The 24861-nt window shown below is 38.5% G+C and overlaps 1 long non-coding RNA gene across 1 annotated transcript in view; it reads left to right on the top strand.

The window, feature by feature from the left end:
• LOC113617520 (uncharacterized) overlaps positions 1-23763 on the top strand; it is a 96705-nt gene extending 72942 nt beyond the window's left edge. Inside the window, exon 3 of the long non-coding RNA XR_003431679.1 lies at positions 23705-23763. This is a non-coding gene — a long non-coding RNA (uncharacterized LOC113617520). The remainder of the gene's footprint in view (positions 1-23704) is intronic.
• Positions 23764-24861: the final 1098 nt, after the last annotated feature.

Here is a 24861-nt window from a genome sequence, read left to right as displayed (position 1 = left end):
ACAACCCCCAGGGCCCAAAGAACTCCTCAGTCCAATGGATGGAAAGCTAAGTTTAGATGAATAACACGGGAGACTTACTGAAGCTTAGAGGTGTGATAAGAACAGGGGAAGGAGTGATTAAGAGAGCTGTGAATAATGCTTACATTTTTAACAGGAAGTCCAATTAGATCCTGATATTTTAATGTGGAGTTGTTTTAAAGATCAGACTGTAAATAGGACACACATCATTTCGTAAAAGAGAAACCCTGATCTTTGTTAAGAAAATGAACTCAGTCCTAGAAACTGCGACTTTAAATTTTGGCAGAATGACTTCTGTTTTTCACAAAAAATTCCTCTGGAATTTCACAAGTACACCTTTTGAAAAAAATGTTTTATTTATTCTACTTATCAGCCACAATCAGAGGTTCAATGCTAAGGCAGACTTCCCTTGTATACTAAATTAAGAAAAAAACATAAGAACCAAACCCAAATTATTCTATTAAGCTTTGAAAAGTTATATAAAACATCATGAATCTGTTCATGATTCTATTTATGTTCAAGCATTTCGAGTATGTGTTACTAATTACATGTATTCATTGTTTTTTTATTAAAACATTTGGCTAACATTGAGGCCTATCCCATATAACAGATAAAGTAAGCTGAAATTACAGTTTTGGAATTCATACTTACTGTAATTTCAAATCATCGTTTTAAACTGTTTATATTTCAGTGCCTGAATACTCAAATTTAGCACATTCTTTGTGTGTTTCTTTCTCATCTTCCTGAGTAAAAGGTACTGAGTAGACCAAAGGGGGCTTTAAAACTAAGGAAAAATATCTCCCATTTACCCTCAAAATCACAGTAATCCAATGTTAAAAACCAGCTGGCTCATGTTAACAGGCCTGTATCCTATTCCCACCGCATTTTTCTTTTTATGTTTTATGAAAATTGACATAAAGATAGAGCAGTGACCACAGTGACATCTTACACAGAAGTGGTTTCATAAATTATAAATGCAATTATTTTATGAATTTGGAAGTGACCAGTTTTACAAACAGATGCAGTTGATGGCTGCTTGTATGATTTAAGACAACAAAAGCTTCCTCCTGTCTCAACAATACTGCTCTCTAAGTATCTGCTGTATGGGCAATTAATCCAGGCTGGACAATCCCAGAACTCAGCACACCAGCCTAGTGATTGGTCCAGGAGTAGACTTGTGACCAAGCACAGCCAATAAAAATTTTCCCTAATGTGTGGGCACTAGAGGAGAAGACCTTTCTTCCATTTGGATGGTAAGTCCAAAGACAGACTTGTGCTGGCAGTGGTTATCTTTCCTAGTGTATGGGAAAACTTGGCTGAAAATCAACCCAAGACACGGAGATAAATGGAACCATAAGATTGAGAGAGAGTCTTGATGACATTTTTAGAGCCCCTAAATCTAGATGTAGCCCTTGGATTTCCCAGTGATGTGAATTAATATTTTTCCAAAACCCAGTTTGAGTTAGATTTCTTTTGCATGCAGTTGAAAGGGTGCTTATTAAAAGCTTAAGAAAACTCAGTTTCTGATGCTATATAACTTCCCCTCCCAAAGCTTTTCTTTTTGACATCTGTCATATCCTTCCCACCCTGGGTACTCATGTGATATTGCAGCTTAAGATTGACAATAAAAAATATGGCAACATTAAAAAATTACACAAATTTTCTACTTTTATCTATAATAAAGCCTGAAATTAGTTGCACAATTTTTAAAAAGGATTTTAGAGAGGAAATAGGTCACTGGAAACAAGTGTAATTCAGGGAAGGCTTCATATAGAAATTGAACTTGGACCTTTAATGATGAGCAGGGGTTGAAGAATAGATGATGAGGAAAGAGAAGGATGTTGCAGGTAAAGAAAATAAGAGGAATAAATTCACAGAAGTGGGAATGAGTCCAAAGGAATATGCTCTGTGTGGAAAGGTGAGGTCATATTTGGGCTGGCAGAAAAGTGTTACTGTATAGTTAGTTAGAGAAGATGTGTCTTTTGCCATTGGATTACACCAGAGGGCACATATCTAGTTGTCCCACTTTCAGTGATTTTAAGATTTATCAGTAGATTTGTGTGTTGTAAGCCTTATTTATCTATTATAAAGAAATAGTTTACCTAATTATTTTAGTATTCATTGATGTCCATTGCTTAGATTCATTATCTCATTGGGGATTGTAAAATGGTGATTTAAAAAAAGCACAGGGAACTATATTCAATCTCCTGGGATAAACCATAATAGTAAAGAATATTAAAAAAAAAGAACGTATATATGTGTATAACTGAGTCACTTTGCTGTACAGAAGAGATTGACACAACATTGTAAAACAACTGTACTTCAATAAAATGACCATTTGGGGCAAAGGAGTGACATGAATAAAGCAGATTGTAGAAAAAATAATCTGGCCACAGGTAATGTGTAGGATTGGAGAATGAAAGAGAGAAACAAGAAGTTTGCAATAACTCAGGAAACAGATATAAAAAGTATAAAAAATCATGGTAGTGGGAGAAGAAATGATGAAGATAAGAATTTTGGCTACAACAGGGAGTGACTTATAAATGCTTGAAAGAGTTCAATCAAATATGTTTCTTCTTTTGTGTTTACCCTCATTGTTCTGGGTATCTGCTTTCAACTTAGCCTACCTGCCAATGAACTTTTCTGCATCACACCTATGAGTAGGTGACCTTCACAGATAATCATTTGTAGATTCCAGTCTGGTTCTAGGGTTCTAGCAGAACTAAACAAATACTGGGAATATCTTTTAACCACAAATTCTCATTTGTATTTCCAATGAATATGGTTTAAAGGATACTTTTTTTAAACCAGATAATGTCCTTTCAATCTTATCCTAAATTCATCTATCCAACTTCCTCACGCAGTTTCTATTCAATAGTATTTATGTTCATGAGTTGAATGAGACTTTATTTTGATGACACAAAAATGAAACATCTATTTTCATGATGACAAATAAGCATTGGGATTGGTGTCTAACAAAAGGAAGGGTACCCTGTGCCAACATTTAAGTAGTTGACCAGCAGAACCCAGTCTATAATGATGGTGTATCTGTTTTCTTTTTAGTACAGTAAGTCCCCTACATACGAACCTTCAAGTTGTGAACTTTCAAAGATGCGAACGTGCGCTTGCATGTCCAGTCATATAAGTTTGTTCACGTGTTAGGCATACATTGTCATGTGTGTGCATCCTCTACGAGTGGTTGTGCTTTTATGTACTCTACTGTACAGTACTGTATAGAGTACAGTAGTACAGTGTCTTTATTTCAAGCTCAGGATGTCCAGAAGCAAGCGTAAAAGCAATGGTGATGCTTTTATGATGGAAACAAAAGTGAAAATAATTGAGAGAGTGGAGCAACAAGAGGAAGAAGTAACTGAAGAACAAAAGAGATTCATGACCCAGGAAGTGGCAAGGGGATTTTCTTTATTTGAGGAGGCACTGTTAGTCTTGGTGGCATAAGACCTGAATGTAACATGGTACATGAAAGTTGCATCAGAAGTTCAGAATGCGATCCAGTGCTACTGTGTCATCTATGATGAGAAGAAAAGAGCTAATACCCAGACATCACTGGATCGTGTTTTCAAGAGGGTAGATAGAATTGAATCCAGCAAGGAACCAGAACCTATGCCATCAGCGTCAGGCATGAGTGAAATTGCAGCTTGCCCTTCGTCTCCTATTGCTAATGATCCTTCAGCTCTACCATCTCCTGCCTCCTCTCCCTCCTCCTGTCAGTAACTCTTCTTGCCTGTTCACTTGATGTCAGCCCCTGTGTGCCAGCTGTTGTACTGTACTACTGTACTTTTCAAGGTACTGTACTGTAAGATTAAAAATGTTTTCTTTATTTTTTGTATTTGTTTTTTATGTATAATTTGTATGAAAAGTATTATAAACCTATTACAGTACAGTACTATAAGGTCGATTGTGTTAGTTGGGTACCTAGGCTGCCCGTGTTGGACTTATGAACAAATTGGACTTAACGAACGCGCTCTCGGAATGGAACTCATTCATATGTAGGGGACTTCCTGTAATTGATAGATTTTGAAATTTATCTTTGATTGTAAGGACTATCATGAGAGTTTAAATGTGAGCGTACCCATCATTTCTGTTGATGTTTGCGGGATACACGGTGGCTAATGTTGGAAGAAAAACAGAATACTTATTGAACTCTTTGCAGTTCTGCTCTGTTTTTCTAACTGCATGCACCATTATTTATTTAGTAGAGTGTTAAACATGTATTTATACCCAGGTACACAGCTAAAAGCACAATGCCGCTTAGCTGTGCAGATTGCTATTGCAGGGCATGGGGTGACAGTGCCTTTTTAACTATAACTTGGTTTTTTAAATTAATGATGACTTTATACTCAACTTTAAATGAATTATATTTTCCCTATCACCAAAACCTAGGTTAATTGTTTGGAAATCATTCTCATTTCTCTACCTAGCTTTCAACTTTTTAATTATTGGTATTTGAATTTGGTTTGGCTTCTATTAATTCAAATTCTGATGGTCAAAAAATTAGATTTAAGAAGTAAGAGTCCTGCATCTTAGATACATTTTCACTAGTGATTTACTCTGTAACCTTCAGATATCACTTCAGCTCATTCACCATATATGGGAATTTCCCTTCCTCTGTCAAAGTGTGTTAATGAGAATCAGAACTCCTAGGAGCTTTAGAAGATAAATGGAATTTGGGTTGAAATGAGAAATATATTTTTGCTGTTAAATGTCTCTGTATTGGCTTTGAGTATTTACCAAATATTATTTGCATAGAATTGCAGTGAGTGAGGTAACCACATTTGGTCTCCATGGGTACTTTCTTTTAAAAAAAAAGTGTTTCCTGTAAATGTTTCTAGCATCCTGTAAAATGAGATGTGGTTTTCTTTAAAATGAGAAAAATAATAAACATATAGATTACTCATGAGCTTTCAAAGAATCCATGTGCTCTATTCCTGACATAATGTCTTGTGATTCTTATTTTTCCAGGGGTCAGAATAAAAAGTTTCAATTCATCCTGTCAAAAGATTTCTTGGGAACTGAGATAAGAGCAAATTTGCGTCTCTTATCTGTGGGTCTTGTCCTTTCGCTCCATGCTGCACGTAACTTATCTGATGGCACTCTGTTGTTTATGACTATGGTCTGGCTTATGTTTGTGCAGTGTTTTAGGGATTAGCCTAGTGTTTGAGCAGTTTTGAGTCAAGCTTTGAACATACTTCGTTGAAAAATTGGTGAGAATTGTTCCTCAGTGTGTGGTCTTTTACTTTCTTTAATTAAATGGATTTGTAAACTATTTTGCCCAATATCTGGTTGGGGAAATTTTAGATTATGCTTACTGGTATAGGGAAGTATCTCAATATAAATTATGTCTTCTAGGGTTTAAATATCTATCTCTAATGTATTAATTGGTGCACTTAAAAACTTTGTCAAAGTCAAATCAAATCCAAAGGAGAAAAGCAAGAGTTTGCTTTGGTAATTCTGAATCTAGGAGAAGGTGGCTTAGGACAAATGAGCAGCAGGTTTAGTTCAGTAATTAAACATTTTAAAAAATATAATAACATTTATACTCAAATAAGCCGTATCAATCCTTTTTATACTATTATAGTTAATTATGAGACTGCTTGGTCTTCAACTTGATGTGCTATTTTCTTTAAAAATGCTTTTTCAGGGGGTCCCTTCTTGTTACAGTTTTGACATGTCTGAATGTCTTAGATTTTTCATTACACCTGGAACATTGTATCGAGTTTGGTTGATACCTCGGTTGTTCTACTCCCAAGTGTAAGTTTGTTGGTCATGTGCCAACTTCGTGAGTCCTTTCATTTTCATGATTGCTGCTTAGACACTCATAAGCCACTCATAATTGCCAGGCTCCTCTGTAATTAAACCCTTCTGATTGGATACTCTGGCTTAATAATTCATTCTCCCTTATTATCTAGACCTATTCCAGCTCTTCTTAAAACTGGTGTTATATATATATAATAACATTGAAAACAACCCTTGTGTTCTAAAACCGATTCAGTTTTTAACAGCAGTATTCCTGAAACATGGTATTTCACACTTTCTCTTTTATTTTTTTCTTGTGTACAGACTCAGACTCTAATGCTTATTACTTGTTTTATATGTGTCATGCACTGTACTTGCCACTGAAGATCTAACAAATTCATGGCATCTGATCTGAAAGAGTTCACAGGCAAGTATATGCCACTTTACTTTGTGTATCTCCAAGATGCATAATAAAACATCTAGGCCATTTTCACATGCACAACAGCTCATCAGAGGACAGTTTTATAGGGGGAGTCCAACATGTTCTACTTTTAGTTTACTAACGCTTTATTCTCCAGAGACTTGACTTGGTGAGATATAGATAGAGTTAATGGGCTTGGTTAATACTTTCTAAAGGTTCTCCTTTGAAGGGGCACGCTTCACCTAGACAATCAGCTATGTACTTAAAAGCCATAAATGGGTGGAGGATTTAGTCATAATTTGGTGGTATAGTCAAGGGACACTTGGGAGATTACTCAGAAATGTTGGATGGGATCTGTTAGATCAACTTTAGCAAGGAGAGCTGTTGCTGAATAGGCTGTAGAGATCTCATAAAAATGACGGTAGAATGGTTCTTGGTCCTTCTGGAATGTAGAAGTGGTACTGATGCTAAAGCACAGGGCCTCAGGTAGACTAGTGCTATGTGTGAATACCCGTCGGGAGACAGCTACAACTTCGAGAGGAACCATGATAGAAGTCACTTTTCTCCACAACTCCATTTGTGAACTTTTCTGAGGAAAGTGATGCTATGGCTTGTAAAGTGTTGGAAAAAGGACATCTCTACATCACGGCAGGGCTGGACACCAAATGTCAGCAGTGCTACCCTCGACTAGGCAGTATCACACCCAGGGTTAACAACATAAGGAAAAAGCCTCACAAAACTCTCTTACATGTACTTTCTTCTTATGAAAAGATAACCATTTCTGGTATTCAAGACATACTGGAGAATTCCAATGCAACTGATGTCCTCAGCTCGAAGGATGCTCTCCCTCCCCCAGCTGGACGTAGCCATGTTTGTGTGACTTAACTAGCTGAACAGAAGGAATTACCTATGCTGTTTATTACTGCAGTGGTTTGAGAGAGGGCCAGATTGCACCCCACATCTGATGCAGCTGGACAGTTGTGAAGCCTCCAATTGCCTTCATATGATGTAGGAACTGTCCACACTTAGCAATTCAAAAGTAGGATTCTGTCTTCCCCTTCTTTGTTCTCATCACTTACCCCCAGTGTTCTAAGTAACTGCTCTCAGCCTAGCCCACGTCAGGGGTGGAATTTCCTGAGTTCTAGTCTTGGTTCCTTTGTTTTCAGGGAAACCTAAGCTTAAATACCAGGCTGGCTCTGGGAGGGGTATTCCAGGCCTGGCAGGGAGTGGCAGTAGGAGACGAGGACTACCTAGTGCATTTTTCTCATGTAATTTTAGAAATTCCCTTGATTTTCTAGGCCAAAGTGTGGCCGCACCATATCAGCCTTTGCTCTTTCCTGTGCTAATTAGTATTGCATTCTCTCTATCAGAGGAGCCAGAGGAGCTGACTTTGCAGTTCCTTCTGTGGTACATCATCACTCTTGCCAGTTTCCTCCAGATGATTTTTCTTCAGCTCAGTAATTAGTCGTGTTTGTAGAAAATGGTTTGGGGATGTTGAGATCAGAGAGATGGCCTTTGTCCATGTTCTGGAAAGACTGCCTTCCTGCTAGTTCAAAGAAGAGGAGGAAAAAAATGTTGAGAAACTTTGACCTTGGTTTCATAGAGTTCAGATTCATCATGGCTGCGTTACTTATTTTTCTAAATAGTAAAGTAATATGAAGGCATCCCCTTCATAGCTGCTTCTTTTACAAGCTTCTTGCTTTGCTTATAAAATAAGAAATCCTATAAATGTACAAATGATGTTATACTTGGGAAATGAATGGATATTCTAGCTAAACTCCACTGAAGCATATTTATCATGGTGCTAACTTCTGGAGTAGGTTAAAAATACTCCAACTGTCCTAGCTAGATTGTGGTATCAATTTTTCACTTATTGAAAATATTGCATTTAAAAGTCATACATTTTCCACACTGTAATTATTTGCTATGTCCCATGCTACCTACGTGAGTAATTTAGTTTGGGCAAGAATTTTCACTTTTCTTTGCTTCATTTTGCTCTTTCTCAAAGTAGAGATAGTTTTGTGATGGTTAAATGCAGTAATACTAGCCTCGTACCTGGACACAAAATAAAATAATAAAAATTAGGGGCAGAATGAAGAGGTAAGGGATTGCAGAAGCTGCGGAGGTGGAGGGATGGGCGTTGGGAGAGGCTTTACAGAAGAGGTGCTTTTCAGCTGGACCTTGGAAATTAGTTGGGTTATGTCAAGATGCGAGGAGGGCGTCTCATACCAAAGGAACGGGGATGCTGAGAAACGGGACTGAGAAAGTGTGCTTAGTTTGGTTAAAGAATGAGGAATTAGACCTGGAAAAGAACAGATGATTGTAGAGGGCTTTGGATGCCTAGCTAAGGAAATTGGACTTTGATTCAGAGATAGTGTTTGGTAAAGTTGCCATCAGAGATAGGTTGGATTCCTAGCTCTTAGAATCTAGAGCCAAATTCCTGCGCTAGATTCTATGCAGGACATGCAGGAATTACCTAACACAAGTCTCATTCATGGCGATTCTGCTCTTATTTCCTATCTAGCTCCAGGCAGGGAGTGTGCCAGGAGCCTCTACATTTTTTCTCTCATTACCCAAGGATGAATGTCCACTGTGCCATGACCCTTGGGCCAGAGGACTATTCTACACCATTTTTATTAGGTCCCCTCCGCACTCAGCCATACTAAGTGTTATATAAAGTGCCTCCAGCAAGCCCGGATTGCTGAAGGGTGAGGTCCTTGCTGTAATCCACATGAAACCCTCCTCCGTGGCCACACACACAGTCGCTGCCTTTTGGTGAGAGAGTAGACACTATGAGTGGGCTTTGTGCTATGATTTTGCCCTGATGGAACACAATAGCAGATTAGATTAGCAGCCTTATGGGCCTTTGCAGAGGACAAAAATCCAGACACAGGCTCTTACTAAAAGGCAGTAAAGCCCAATGGCTTTAGATTAGGCTGATTTAAAGCTGTTGACCCACTTTGTTCCCATTTTATTGACCCACTTTGTTCCCATTTTATAACAGCATGAACTTCTTTTTGACCCTTCATGGTGAACGTATGCTCTTCTCTTGCAATCAAAGTAACATAAGTCCCAAAGGAAGTGAAATTTATTGTTCCAGAGAAGTTTTAGAAATCATAATATGTATAATTTTCCATGAACTGATCTACATTTCTAACTTACAGGCAGGGGATATTAGATGGTATTGTCAGTCTTCCAGACAAGGAACAATTACTCAGTGTTCATTTCAGACGTTAGTCGGCTACAGCTTTAAGTGATTTTTGCAGCCATGGAGCACTCTATTCTGAGAACTGTTTCCCTTTCTGTCACGGTTGATGAATGTCTCTGTCAGTGTCAAGATTTATCTGTGCCAGCCTCTAATGGAGAGGGTAGTAATTTTATGATGAATTCCTGGCCCTCTATGATATGCAAGTTTTTATCAGATGTACTTGTTAGGCTCAAGAGCCATAGGATAATGAATATATTTGACATTCAACAACTATCTCTGAGTAACTATTATGATTAGACACTAACTCAGGACTTGAGTGTCTAACTATTAGACACTCAAGTCCTGAGCCATATTATGACAGACTTACGGAATTTTAATTCCTTTATAAAGTCGAACATCTGTATATAAATACCTTTTAAATAGAATCATAGATTAGGATGGTATTTGGATATTCTTGAGAGAGTCTTCATCACTCTGCCTGGTCCCCCACCTCTCCATCCAATCTTGTACCACTAGCCTGAGACTTCTCTCTCCCTAGTCCTTGGCTCTCTGGATTTCTTTCAACTCCTTAGAGATGCCAAGCCATCTCCTCTCTTTAATCTTGCACATACAGTTTGCCTTCCTGGAATGCTCTTCATCCCAACCTGGTTCTTTCCACCAGCTAGTCCCTCCCCTGCATTCAGGTCTCATTCAGGCTTAATTGTGACTGTTTAGGAAAGCATTTCCTGATCTCCCAAGGCTCAGATCTCTTTGATTTATGTTCCCAGATCTCTGGTTCGTGTTTTATGTATGTTTTCTCTTCCAGAATTTTATACGCCTAAATAATTTGTTTTAGGTCTGTTTTCTGCATTAGACTATTATTTGCATGAAAGCAGGTGTTTTGCTCACTCTCGCAGTTCCAGAACTTAGTACATTTACGAAAGACATTTGATAACTGGCTAAGAGATACTGTTTGAACCTTCTTTCACATCAGACCTCTGAAGCCAGGAGATGATAAATGGCTTGCCCCAGGAACACAGAAGCTGAGTTCATATTAAATTTCCTCGCTCCCAGTCCTATGTCGATGCTTCTAAAGTGCCAGAGTAGGAGGGAGGCCAGCTGGGCTGTGGGAGATGCTTCTCTAGGTAGCAGAGGGGACGGAAGAGTGTTCTGCATGTATGTCCTTGCCTTCCAGCCAAGCTGAATTAAAAAAAAATATTGTGACATATTTTCAGATTTACGGAAAAGTTGTGAGAATAGCAGAAAGACTTATCATATATTCTTCATCTAGATTCTCCGAATGTCAACATTTACATTTTTATCTATCTCTCTTTATCACCATCATCAATCATCTATGTATACACGCTTTCTTCCTAAACTATTCACCAGTAAAATGCAGATATGCTATTTCCTTACCTCTCATTAGCTTAGCCTGTATTTTATTTAAAAAGAACAATACTTTACCTAACCAGAACACAATTATCAAAGTCAGAACATTAAACATGAGTACATTATAATACATTATTATAAAACCTGCAGTCCTTAATCATATTTTGCCAATAGTCCCAAAAGTGTTTTTTCTGGTAAAAGAAAATCCAGGAACATGTTTTGTATTTCAGTTTTCGTATCTCTTAGCTCCTTTTAATCCAGAACAGTTGTGCTTTTTTTTTCCCTAGTTTTCTAGAAAGTATAGGCCAAGTATTTTGTAGACTGTCCCTCAGTTTGTGTTTGCCGGTGTTTCCTGGTGATTAGACTTAGTTTTACACTTTTGGCAGGAACGCCACAGAAGTAATGTTTTGTTCCCAGTGCACCATATCAAGAGGTGCATGACATTGATTTGTCCCATTGCTGCCAATATTAACTTTGATAACTTAGTTAAAGTGCTGTCTGCCAGGTTTCCCTACTGTGAAGTTATGACTTTCCCTTATGTAATCGATAAATATCTCTGGGGAGTTACTTTGAAACTAAGTAAATATCCTGTTACTTCTCAAAATTTCACCATGAGTTTTAGCACTCACTGGAGATTCTTAGCTGAATCAATTATTATTTTGATTGCTAAATAGTACTTTTATAATTTTACAATTTCTTCCATACTTGTTAACTGCCTTTTTACTCTAAAGAAGAGATTTATTTTCTCCCATTAGTTTGTTTATAGCAGATGAACTCATAGATTATTGCCTTATTCAATACTATTATTTATTGTGATATTCAAATTATGTCAGCTTTGGCAAGTGGGAGTCTTTCATACTGGCTCCTGTATCCTTTTGGTATGTCTCATGTTTCTTTAGTTCTTTACTTTCTTGAGCAACAAGATGTTTCAAGTTCATTTTGTAATCTCCCTGCCTCAGCCTCAGAATTGACCATTTATCTATAGAGATGTGCTCTTTTATGCTGGAGCATAATTCCTTCTACACCCTTTCACACACTTATATCTATTTTTCTATCTTTCCCCTCTGTCTGTGTGTCTGTCTGTCTTTCTCTTATTTATACATAAAACTCATGACTTTGCACTGATATCTCCATTTCTAGTCCAGTACCACAGGGTTCATTTCGCCTTTCTACCTTTCTTTCATTCAAGCTTTATCCCTTTCCATATTTGTAACTCCCCTTTCCAACAGTGAGAAATCTGCCTCTTATTATCCACAATATAGTAACTTATTTTCTAATCCTAGAACACAAAGAAAATAGTTTCAGAATTGCTAACCCATGCCTCTGGAAGAGAAACCTACTAACTAGAATTCAATATTTGTTTAAAATTTTTCTTTAGCCTGAGGGCATTTTGTCTAAATCCTATATGCAAAAGTTCCTTAGGTTACTCAGCTTGGTTGGGTTATTCTTTTGAGATACACTTTGTTTTGTCTTTGTACTCCATTTTAGAGTTCTTTTCTCTGTCCTTTCTTATTTCCTTTTGCTTTCATTCTTTTTCGTTTTTGAGGATGTAAAATACTAATGTTCCAAAAGTCAGAATGGTACCAAAAAGTATACACAGAGAAGGGTCATTGTTCACCCCCGTCCTTCCACTCCATACTCCATATCTTCCACTCCATCCTCAGCCATCTTTTTCAGGTAACCAATCACACTAGCCTCTGCCTTAACTTCCTCTCTTGTTTTTTGCACAAGTGATCATATACCTTATTCTCCCTTATTTCTTAATAAAAGGGAGCTCTCTTAGCATTCCATCTCACTTAGTAGAGCTCTGGTTCATTCCTTGTATAGTTGCTTTGTCCTCTACTGTGTAGATATACCACAGCTTATTCAACTAACCTCGTTTGTTTGGGCGTGTTGCTTCCAATATTTTGTAGTAACAAACAGTGCTGCAAGGAATATTCTTGTGTACAAGTATTTTAAGATTGTTGGAGGTATATCTGCAGGGTAAATTACTCAATAGTGGGAATTCTATATCCCAAGGGAATAGATGTGTAGTTTTGTTAGATACTGCCCAATTCCCCTACATAAAGATAGTACCAGTTTTCATTCCAACAAGCAGTGTAAGAGAGGGCTTATTTCTCTGCAGCTTTGCCAATGGAGTGTGTTATTATACTTTAAAAAAATTTGCCAAATAGGTGAGAAGCAGTATCTTGGTGTAGCTTTAATTTGCATTTGTCGTCTTATGGGTGAGTTTGGACAAACTTTTCTATGTTTAAGGGTAAATTGTTTGCTTGTGTCTTTGCCCATTTTCTATTGGGTTTTTTTCCACTAATTTTTAAAGTTTTTTTTTTTTTTTTTTTTTTTTTTGGGGGGGTGCCACTTTTTTTGTGATTTAACTTGCAAATATTTTCTCCCAATTGTTCAGTATCTCTACTGATATATAACACTGAACTGGAGGAATTAACCAATGATTTAGACAAGAGAACTCAATGATAGGCATAGAATTAGAAAAGAGGTAGAACAATTTGTTTGGAGATGATTTGAATCCCTGGAAAATCTACAATCCCAGGGAATCTACAATAAAACTAACTCAATAATAATGACGACTCAAGAAATAAAAAAATTAAGTAGTGTGTCAGGATATAAGCTTAACAAATGGTAACTAGTTAGATCATAAAATGGTAGTGAAAAATCCCATTTACAGTAGCAAGAAAAAGATAAAATTCTTACCTAGGAGGAGTCCTTACTGCTAATGTCTCCTATCAAAATGAACCAACTTAGATATATTCTGTAATTTCTTTTATTCTGGATTCAGTAATAGAGTAATTTCCTTTATAAAACTTACATGTGAAAATTCCAGATCATTCTAGAAGTTTCCAGATTATCCCAGGAGGGATATTGTTGTCTCATAGAGAGGTGCCATACTCTAACCTGAGTTCACAAACACCTACAGATCAAAAACTCCTAAGAGTCAGGGGGTTACAGAGTCATAGTTCCAGGAAAGACTTTCTAGGTTGAAGAATTTTCCCAGGGAAAGGACTAAGGGAAAAGAATCTGGTTATTTGGATAAGAAGGGAGTTGGCAGAACTAATAGATTGTCATGGTCCTAGACAGAAGGCGTGGATTCTTAGAGAGCAGTAAGGAAATAGGGCAGAAACTCAGCCCAAAGTCTCAGCATAAGGAGTCATGATGAAGAATCAAGGAGGAAGCCACAAATGAGAGGGCATGTGGGTAGCTGAGGAGCTCACTCAGGATATATGGAAACTTGACCTTGGGCAGAAGAATAATTCTAAAGCCCATAAATGCTCAGAATTGCCAGATGTTATTCTTGTGGGCTTAGTGGTAAGGCTGGATCTGAAGATTGTAGGTATTAGAGGCCCAAACCCTCTGTGACAGAAAAATCTCATTTAATTTACCCTTAGGCAGAAGCATCAAAAAGTAACCCAAGATGAAGCATGTGATGTGATGAGAAATCAGTATGTGGGGAACACTGGGTCTATTCACCTGGGCCAGGTCTGCTTCCTCTGAACTGGTTAAACGGAGAGGGTGACTTCCTCACGCCCCGGCCATCAAGTTTTCAAATCAAGTAAATACTTTTGGCTAAACCATGCTGTTGTAAATTTGAACTCCTTTATTCCCTGCGTTTTTGCCATTTTCTTCAGTTGATTTCCAACGAAATAACACAATTTTCTATTATGTGAAGAGGAAACTTGGAGTTTAGATACTGGTTTTTGTTTTTATATCCATATAAATGACCTATCACATTCCAAAGGTATAATTAAGCAACACTTTGTTTGGCTTTTCTTTTTTGTCTGACTTTTTATTTTGACATGATTTAAATTTTCAGCCATTCTCTTTCTCTCTCTACACACCCACATACACACGCACATATAATTTATAATATTAAGATATTTTTTCTAAGAATACATGGAAGACATCATTCCCTTTTACTCTTAAATGCTTAAGTGTACAATTACCAAGAACAAGGACATTGTCTTATGTAACCACAGTAGAGCTATTGATGTCAGGAAATTTAACATTGATATGATATAATACTAGTATCCGTACACATCCTCAAATGTTCTCAATTGGCCCAGTAATGTTCTTTATAGATGTTTTTTCTTGGTTCAGGATCCAGTTCAGCACAACGTATGCCTCTAGTTCTTGTGTCTCTTTGGTCTCCTTTCACCTGAAACAGTTCTGACATTTGCTCACGATACATCAGACAGTGCATTTTGGGCAGGAATATCAGTGAAAGGCTGTTGTGTCCTTTTCAGTACATCATTTCAAGAGTCACGTAATATCAATGAGTCCCAGTATTGGTGTTAGTTTTGATTCCTTGGTTGAGGTGAAATATCTTCAAGAGGTTTCCTGTGTCAAGTTGCTGTTTTCCTTTTTGTAATTAATAAGTAATTCTGGGGGATACTTTGAAACTATATAAATATCCTTTTTTTTAAATCAAACTTTCACCTACTAATCCTATTCATTAATGATTTTCTAGGTTCATCAAATTTTCTGTTTATTAGTTGGCATTATACAGCAAGGAAGAATTTTCTCTTCCCTCCATATATTTTTGTATTCATTTGTTCCTTTGTATCAGTATAGACTCAGGAGTTTTGTTTCATTCAAGTAGTTATAATACATTACTAATGATACTGTTTTTGATGTTCAAATTGTTCCAGACTATTTCGGGCAGGTTCCTGGACGTGTTTGACACACCCTCATCGTGTTTAGAGCGGTTCCTCACCTCCTAGTGCAGGAAGGAGTTCAGGGCTCATCTTGCACTTTTCCTACCTCAGCCTTAGAATCAGTCTTTTCTTCTAGGAGTTCTGGCTACTCTTTTGATTTTTTTTTTTTTTTTTTTTTTTTTGGTGGTACGCGGGCCTCTCACTGTTGTGGCCTCTCCCGTTGTGGAGCACAGGCTCCGGACGCGCAGGCTCGGCGGCCATGGCTCACGGGCCCAGCTGCTCCGCAGCATGTGGGATCTTCCTGGACCGGGGCACGAACCCGTGTCCCCTGCATCGGCAGGCGGACTCTCAACCACTGCGCCACCAGGGAAGCCCTACTCTTTTGATTTAATTGGATGAAGTTCATGCTGTCACATGCCTTTCCCATCGTCTCTTCACCGTCCCCCAGCACCACTCTGTATTCCACACTGGCCAGCCTCCTCACTGCTCTGTCCATGCACAGCATTGATGTCTGCCAGGTTCACACTCACTCTCCTCCTTTTGCTGCCTACCAGATCTCAGCCGCTTCCGAGATCTGCTTCTTCTCCCTTCCTCTCCACGATGTGAAGAGCAGCTGCAGTGACATCTGCAACTCATTCATCCCCAGGCTGATTCCACGAAATTGCCTGGCTAGACAAGTGCCTTCCTCCTTCAGGAACTCTTGTATGTTTCCAGAAGCTGCTCATTTGGAAAAAGAATCTAACCTCTTGGAAAGAGGGGATTTAATTTTTAGTGAAAGCTTATATGAGTGTCTTCAGTCCTTTGCAACAACATTTGACATATTCATGAGCTCGTTGTCCTCACCCGCCGCAAAGAGTTTCCTTAGAAACCCCAGCCCACAGTTCATTTGTCCCTTCTTTGAACTCCTACTACGCTTGGAGTCTGAAGGACACAATTTAGCTTTTGTTCATGTGCCCGCTTTTTCTATGATTGCTTCAAATTTTCCATAATGGTTACTAACTACTTAAGGGAAAAGACTATTTCACACGTATGCATATATATGATTTCTCCCTAGTATCTGGCCTCACTTCCAACACATAAACAAATATACACACAGAGCCTAGCCCTGTGCCACATACATATAGGTGCAATAAGGAATGATTTTGGGGGAAATGAACACTGATCATAGAGTTCATCCAGCAAGTTGGAAGAAATGGGACTACAACTGAGGTCTTATGACCTCCACACCCATGTTTTCTTGGCTCTCATATAGTATACAATAAATATCCCCCAATTTTGCCATCTATTTGGAATTACACAATTGCACCTGGATATCACCGTCTTGTAATATTACATGTTTTCTCTCCCTTTTTAGAATAAAAATTAGAGGAAAAATTTCATAGAAATGGGAGATGGGGTATAGCATGGATCTCTGATACCCATAGATAACCTCTAAGCCCTATTAAATCACCCTAAGTAAGAAGCAGATTTGATTGTTTCCTTTCCTCTGGGTGATTTCTGCATAGCATTTGAAGTCAGTACGTTATCTTCTTTTTTAAAATTTATTTCATTTTTGGCTGCATTGAGTCTTCATTGCTGTGTGCGCGGGCTTTCTCTAGTTGTGGTGAGCAGGGGCTACTCTTTGTTGAGGTGCACGGACTTCTCATTTTGGTGGCTTCTCTTGTTGCAGAGCATGGGCTCTGGGCAAGCAGGCTTCAGTAGTTGTGGCAGGTGGGCTCAGTAGTTGTGGCTCACGGGCTTTGTTGCTCCGTGGCATGTGGGATCTTCCCGGGCCGGGGCTCAAACCCATGTCCCCTGCATTAGCAGGTGGATTTTTAACCACTGCGCCACCGGGGAAGTCCAAGTCAGGATGTTATCTTGATAGTAGGAGGAAAAGGAATCTTGATGTCTGCACATACCTTGTTTAATTAATTACTAGCTATATTTTTAATTTACTTTATATCTTTTCCCCATTAATTCTATTCCTTAGGTATTCATTTTAGTTTTTAGGAATATTTAGATTTTAAATGCTGCTACCAAAACAAAAAAGTCCTATTGTACTCTTATTCTAGAATGTTTGTGGAATGTACTTTTTAAATATTTTATTCATTAATTCCATAAACACTTACTAAAAGTCTACTACATACAGTGCCCTGTGCTAGGCTCTGGGGTAGGGGAAGATCTTCTGAGGAAGTTAACATTTAAGGTATGGCTGGCGGGATGAGCAGAAGTTGCCAGGTGAAACCTGGGAGGAAGAGGGTTTCAGCAGAACAAACAGCATAGGTGTCTGGGGCGTGAAAGAGCTTAGAGAAAATGCTCAGAGTAGAGTGAGCATGAGGCAGCTTGGTTTTGGGGGTCTTACAGATGTAGGGAGGGACTCCATCATAAGGGGCTTGAAGGGCATGTAAGAGTTTTGGGTTTTATGCCACATTCAAGGCATTAAAGTGAAGTAAAAGAAGTTCAACAGATTGTAGCAAGCAGCCTTGTATTTATTTTAGCCCTTAATAGCCCTTGAGCGTGGTTTAATAATTGATGTTCATAAACATGATCCTTTTCATAAAGAAAAGTTTACATTCTGTGTCATGTAATCTTACTAGGAAGGCAGGAAAGTTGTAATAATATATTTTTTAAAGTTTTGTTTCATCAAAAAGAGTTAAACGTGTGTTGGAAGTTAAAGGGATAACCTTTAGCTCTCCAGAAAAGTTGCTTTTTTATAAAAGCTATGCATTCATCCATCCATGCAAGTTATACTGCATACTGACTTATAGCCTTTTAGCTTAATATACAAATATTCATCATAACATATGCAGAAAGCTTTAAAATCTATATATATTGTTCTTAATAATACCATTTATTACACAAAGTAAATTTGATACTGCATGGTTCCAGTCTAAGACCCACTCACTCTTCACTCTGAAATTGAATTTTACTTGTTTACTTTCTTTAAGAGATGTCACTATTACATTTTCAGTAACTAATGTGCATTTCATAACATTCTGCATGTTTTCGGGAGATGCATAGTTCTTTACGTAAAGGAGCCCCAGCATCTGTTATGAACAAAACAAACTCAGAACTCCAGTAAGGCATATAATTTCAGTGTTACTGTACACTATGCTTCTTTTACAATCTAAATATAATCAGAGGATGATTATTTAGGGCATTATTTGGGGAAAGAATGATTTTGGGGGGAGGGGGTGGGGAAGGAGAAGGGCAGTTCAATCGTTGGTGATATTAAAACCACAAGAAACAGAAAATAGGTACTTAGTCTCCAGGAAGTAATTGACAAAGTACCCAAGTCAGTTATTTCAAATAAAGTGGAGTTTTGCTGGGACTCAGGAGAATGACAAGATAGATCTTTTGGTTTCAACAGAACCTGACTTTGGTGGATTTAAGCAGAAAATAGATTTACAAAAAGATAATAAGGTGTTTTACATAATCACAAAGAAGACTGAAGAACTGGGTTCAGAGTCAACCCAAAACATACCGCAAACTACTTGGCAGAACTTCTACCATCTCCACTGAATGCTGAGTGCTACAACATGTGCCTGTAGTAACCATCAGAATGGGCAGTGCTCAATCTCATTGTCGCTGTCCTGGTTCTCCCTTCCATGTGTCTCTAGGTCTCAATTCAAATTCCAGGGTGAATTTTTTGAGCTTCTATAGTGGAAGGCAGGCCCTGCATCTTCCAAAGACTTACAGTAGAGAATTCCCCAAACATAAGAACATGTAGTGGCCAAATATATGGCAATATTTTACTTAGGCCACCCCTTTGGATATCCTTCCTATATATTTTCATATGCAAACATCGATTCCAGCCTCTCATATAAAAGGTAACCCTTGAAAACCAACGTAGGGTGACTTCCTCTCCAAAATGAGGAAACCCAGGACCTCCTCAATTGAGGCATGCAGCTCCTAGTCTAGGATCCCAGGAAATGCCCAGCCTTCCTCTTCTGTCACAATCACATGCCCATGTTCTGTAACTTATGGACTAAACTGAAAAGTTATTACCAACATGCTCAGTATAAAATTGTAAAGGAAAAGGAAAGTTTGTGGAAATATGTAAACGTAAGCCTGGCATAGCAAGGAAAAGAATATAGGTAGACACTTATGATACTAGGTCATATATATGATTTCTTTTCTCTTCCTACTCACTTAATATTTCTTTGACTTCACTCAGGAACTTTGATTCCATGAGCATCTAACCCCTGGTAGTAGAGCCAGTGTGGCTTTTTGGGATTGGTTATAATTTTTTTTCACTGTAGGTTAGTATTAAAACCCCCCTCTGGTTTCCATCCACATTCTTCCCATATCCGCATTGTGTTATAGTCAATCTGTTTCCCCTAGAGAGTCAGTATCAGTAAAAAATGCAAACTTTTTTATTTTTATTCATTATCCCAATACCAGAGAAGCCCAAGATATGCAAGCAGTTTTCTCAACTTCTAATTTAATATAATCATCCTTGTGTCCCCTTGAGAAAGTATTCCTCCCATGGGTACTAAAGCTTCTTGGTCAGCAGAGCCTAAAGCAACAGGAATGGCAACCACACATTGTGCTTTCTGTTTGCTTTAAAAGTGTGTGTCATGGGAAGCAGCTGCCTAGCACAGGGAGATCAGCTCGGTGTTGTGCGACCACCTAGAGGGGTGGGATAAGGAGGGTGGGAGGGAGACGCAAGAGGGAGGGGATTTGGGGGTATATGTATGCATATAGCTGATTCACTTTGTTATACAGCAGAAATTAACACAACACTGTAAAGCAATTATACTCCAATAAAGATGTTAAAAAAAAAAAACTACTAGAAATAACAAAAAAAAAAATAAGTGTGTGTCATGTTCCATCCTGAGGCTAAACACTGCATCTCACATGCATGTTCTAATGTTCGGTGGCATGTTCTAATGCAATCAGTCCATTTATAGCTGGGGTCCCTTTTTTTTTTTTTTCAAATTGACATTAAATTTTATTTGCTGCACCATGATTACAAGCCTAAAGGTTTTAGAAAATATATTCACTGTTTCTTTTTTTTTCACACACACACACTGTATTTTATTTTTACAAGAGATAAATAAACTGACAGCAAGCATTGTAAATGGATGACCACAACAAAAGCAACAATGATTGCAATTACCAAACACAAAACACACTCATACTGTGTCATAATATTGACATTCAGTCCAGGAATCCTCCACTGTAACAGCTCCTTTACTTTTACCTGGGGTCTTTGAAGTAGCTAGAGGTACAGTGAACAAGGTCCAGCCCTCCAGAGAAAGGGAGGCAAGAACTAGGCTGTGTGTCAGAGTCCTGTCGAGTAACCTGTAGTTTATGGCAAGGCCCAGGGCTAGGAGGAGGTTAGAGAGCCAGGCGTAGGAACGGATGACTGCAGTCAAGCCTCGGAGGGTTGGGATAGATGGCTAATGGCTGGGTCTGTGGAAACCTAGAGCTCTTCAAAGCAACTCGAGTGTGAAATGCTTGGAAGAGAAGGACCAATTCTTGACCCACTTGCTGGTAGACTAAGATTGTTGGTGAACTCCATACTGTGGTTTGAATGTTGATTGACCCAGGAAGTTGGTGGGGATGCATTACAGATCTAGAACATCAGCAGACCCAGTGAAAGGGGCAGGGGAAGCAGGAGCTGAAGACAGAAATTGTGCTGTAGCCAAACATGAAGCCATGTGGAACCTGGTAGGATGACCTAAGCTTGCTCACTTTTCGTATGTGCTAGACAAAGTCTTTATACCATTTTTGGAAGAGAAAACCACAGAGTAGTTCAAGGGAGAAATGTCAAGACTCTCAGTTCCCGACCGAAAAGAAACACTATATGTAAAAACAGTCAAACAAAATGAAAGAATAAAAAGGACTAAAAAAAATAGGCCTAGAGATCTGACACTCCTTTCAGTGGTGAAAGTGACAAAGACATCCAAGGAAGCTATTATGAGGTCATGGCTATATTTAAAGCCAGAATAATGTACGGTTATCTGGGAATGATATAACCAGAGGGGTCCACTGTATCTGAGATCCGACCCATGAAACGTTACACTTGTTTTGAAGTTTCGGTACGACTGGAGGAGTTTTATAGTCGACATTACAAGTACTGAGCACATTACGAAGCTGCTCAATTGATTACTTTTGACAGCACATTTTCCCACGGGTTAGCAGAGGGAAGAGTGTCGGTATAGCTGGATGTCTGGAACTACACGTGATTCGGGAAACCACAAGCTCCCCAAGGGCACTGACCACTCCAGCGTGAACTTACAGGCCTAGAAAGTACATAGAGACTTAACTTCTTTCTGATCCTTAAAATCTAGGTTTAGAAAGGAATGCCTGTGATGTTATGCATCAGCCATGTTCGCAGCGTCTTGTTTTTATGTTCAGAGTGACTTGGACTTACTTCTGTTTAAACAAATACAATTACCATTCCATTGGATTCATTTGGTGGAGAATTTAACTTAAAATGTAAGAATAAAAAGAATAGGGGTTGGAGGTGAGCTAGAATTTTACGATTTTCAGTATCATGTGAATACTGCCAACTTATTTTTTTGCCAACTTAATTTTAACCAATATAAAGTTAATAAAATAAAAATAAAATCAGTGTCCAGAATTGTGAATATTGGAATGAAAGTGAGGATCCAGTACTCACTTCCCCCTCTTTGAAGCAGAAGAATAGCTTTGCTGAAAAATGAAGTATATCAGGAACTCAAATTTAAGGGAAAATAAAAGACTGACAGGTTCTTTCAACATTTTTCTCCCTTTCTTAGCATGTAATTAAATATAACACACATCAGTTTGAATTGTCAACCATTAACTCAACCATAATCATTTTTAGTTAGGAAAGCATGTTGAGTTCTTCTCTCATGTCTCCCACATAACCCATAGAAGTACTCAATAAATCCTTGTTAACTTTGACTTTTTTCTCACTGCAGTAGGATTTACCTAAGTTTGGAAGATCTGCCACACTGGTACCATTTCCAGTCTAGACAGAGACCAGAGACTGTCTCATATTTTAACTTCAAACAAAAGTATATTTGCATATTAAATGAGAAAGCAAGTTTTCAGGGAGTCATTTAGGCACTTCCTCTAGATCCATGCTTTTGAAAAACACGCAATAGAAAACAATAGCTAGAACATAGTGAGAGGGCATAAGGCAGTAAGGTCAGAGACGACAGAGGTGGCTTGCAGACTGAGTAAGGGCTTATCGGTAATGAAAACCGTTAGGGTTTTTAATCTAGGTGAGATGGAAAGCCAGTGGAGGATTAGAACAGAGGAAACAGAATGTGCACTGAAGAGAGAGAACCAAATACGTGGGAGCTGTAAATAGTTCCACACTTGACCATAGCATCACATACTTGGGAGAATCAGGTAACACATAGACTGGAAAGCGCCTATTGATTTTAAGAGCTGCCCGGTGTTCTTACCAATTTCCTTGGACTGGAGAGAGAAGGAGGCAGGGATCATTGAGTTAAGGGGTGGTCTGCAGAGCCTCAGATCTTTTAGAGGCGTTTCAGGGACCTACTGGATAAGCAGGAGTAGAAGACTGAGTGGGAGGATTCTGTGCTCTCCAACCCCTCTTCCAACCAGAGAAGTTGTGCTCTTGTTATTTTTTGTCTTAGGATCTCACATAAGATTTCACTTGAAAAGCAGTGTTCTGCTGCTTTAAAAAAAAATAAAAATAAAAAAGGGGAAGAAAATTAAGATACCTGTGTGGATGATCCTTTCAAGACAGGTGGCTGAGAAAGGAGAGATGTAGCAGTCCTGGGTGTGGTCGGGGGTCGTGGATCTGGAGACAAGGTAGAAATGTTTCTTTTGTTAAGATAGAACCACAATGAGCTTGCTTTTAGGTTGATAAGAAAGAACTGTTAGTGTGTGAGTTTCCTAGAAAGGATGATGGGAAATAATGGGTAATGACTGAGGTCCTATTGCAGATAGGAGGGGGTTGAGTCCATAGCAGACATTAATAGATGTGCATTTTTTTTCAGCTTAAAAGCAGTAAGGGGAAAAGCTCAAGGATTTCCTTTGATTATATTTTTCCCTTTCGGCTTTAAATAAACATTTAAATAAGCACATTTCTTCAGAAAGTTAATTCTCCTATCTAGTTATTGTCTTGGTACTTTAGTCAAGATACTAGATTCTTAGATTATTTTTCTCTTTAAGACATAAACCTTGAGAGGAAGGATCTTGGTTAAGTATGCCATCTATCTTCAAACTCAATTTGACCGAAGGTCAACACTTTTTATGGTTGTAATAGGAATGTATTGAACAAATATTGAAATCTGCTTTCATCTGCTTTCTTTTGTATAGACTCCCAGCGCAGGCTGAGTCTTTGAAATGCCAGATCACTATTGCAGTCTTCAGGACGGCTGAAAAAAATTTATATACTTTTTCCTTAGAATCTCAGGTAAGGAAACTCTATTATCTACTTTAAAACAAACTCTAGCCATTAGCAAGGTTTCCAATCAAGAAGAAACGATCTCATTACTAAACTGGTTTTGTGTTGCTGCCAATTTAGTAGATTTCCTCAAACTTCAGAGAAGGTGGAAAGTAGCCACTCACCGTCTTCTGTCTGTACAGAATCATGGGCCACAGAGACCTCAGTCTTGCTGCCCAGGTAGCATGCACAGCAAAAGCACAGTCAGATAATTGCTCCCTCTCATCCCCATGTCATCCGTTGTTGCTGAAATAGCTGAAATCAACTGTGATTTGGGGCCTGCTACTCAAAGTGGAGCCCAAAGACAGTAACATCAACATTACTTGGGGGTCTTGTCAGAATCTTCTGAATAAGGTTCTTCGAACAGGATCGTTAAGTAATTCATGTGGACGTTAAAGTTTAGGAATCATTGCTTTGGGATATCCTTTGGAATCATTACATACAGGCTGGCTGGATTTCAGAATTCCTCTCCCCAATGGGTAGTGTCTTTCTCTTGTGCATCTTTGGATTTCTAGTGCCTAGCACAGTGCCTGGCACTCGGCCCTTTGATTTCCTTTAATTCCACAGCTCAATCCATGTCTGCTGGATGAGTGAGTTACAGAATCAGCACAGTGTCATAGTATAATCCTACTGGCACCATAAGAAATTCATATGAACAATTTTTCTGAATCTAGCTTTGACTATAATCAATATTTTAGGCTATATATCATGAAATAGAAAATGCTGCTCTAAATTGAGGACCTCTTTATTTCACCTGGAATGGTCTCCATTTTTGTTCTAAGCAGCTCTGCATCTCCACATTCCTATTTTTCTGGGATTCAGCTTATCTCGTGCTATTTAATCTGTTTTTTTTCTCTCTCACTTTCCTTTTGTCCCAGGTGACTGATGCAGGTGGAATGAGGCCCTCTTTGTTATTCTTGTGTCTGTCTTTTCCTTTTAGTGTCATCAAGGTGACTCTTCAGAGGGTGCAATGAGGAATACAGAGGGCTTTCTTCTTTCATCAACGTCTTCAGGAGGTTTTACCATGATT

The sequence above is a fragment of the Aethalodelphis obliquidens genome, unplaced genomic scaffold (assembly GCF_003676395.1).
Source record: "Aethalodelphis obliquidens isolate GAN/ISIS:26980383/991018 unplaced genomic scaffold, ASM367639v1 scaffold4, whole genome shotgun sequence".
NCBI classification, from domain to species: Eukaryota; Metazoa; Chordata; class Mammalia; order Artiodactyla; family Delphinidae; genus Aethalodelphis; species Aethalodelphis obliquidens.
The sequence above is the reverse complement of the archived record's forward strand: the minus strand, read 5'-3'. Positions and strand labels throughout refer to the sequence as shown.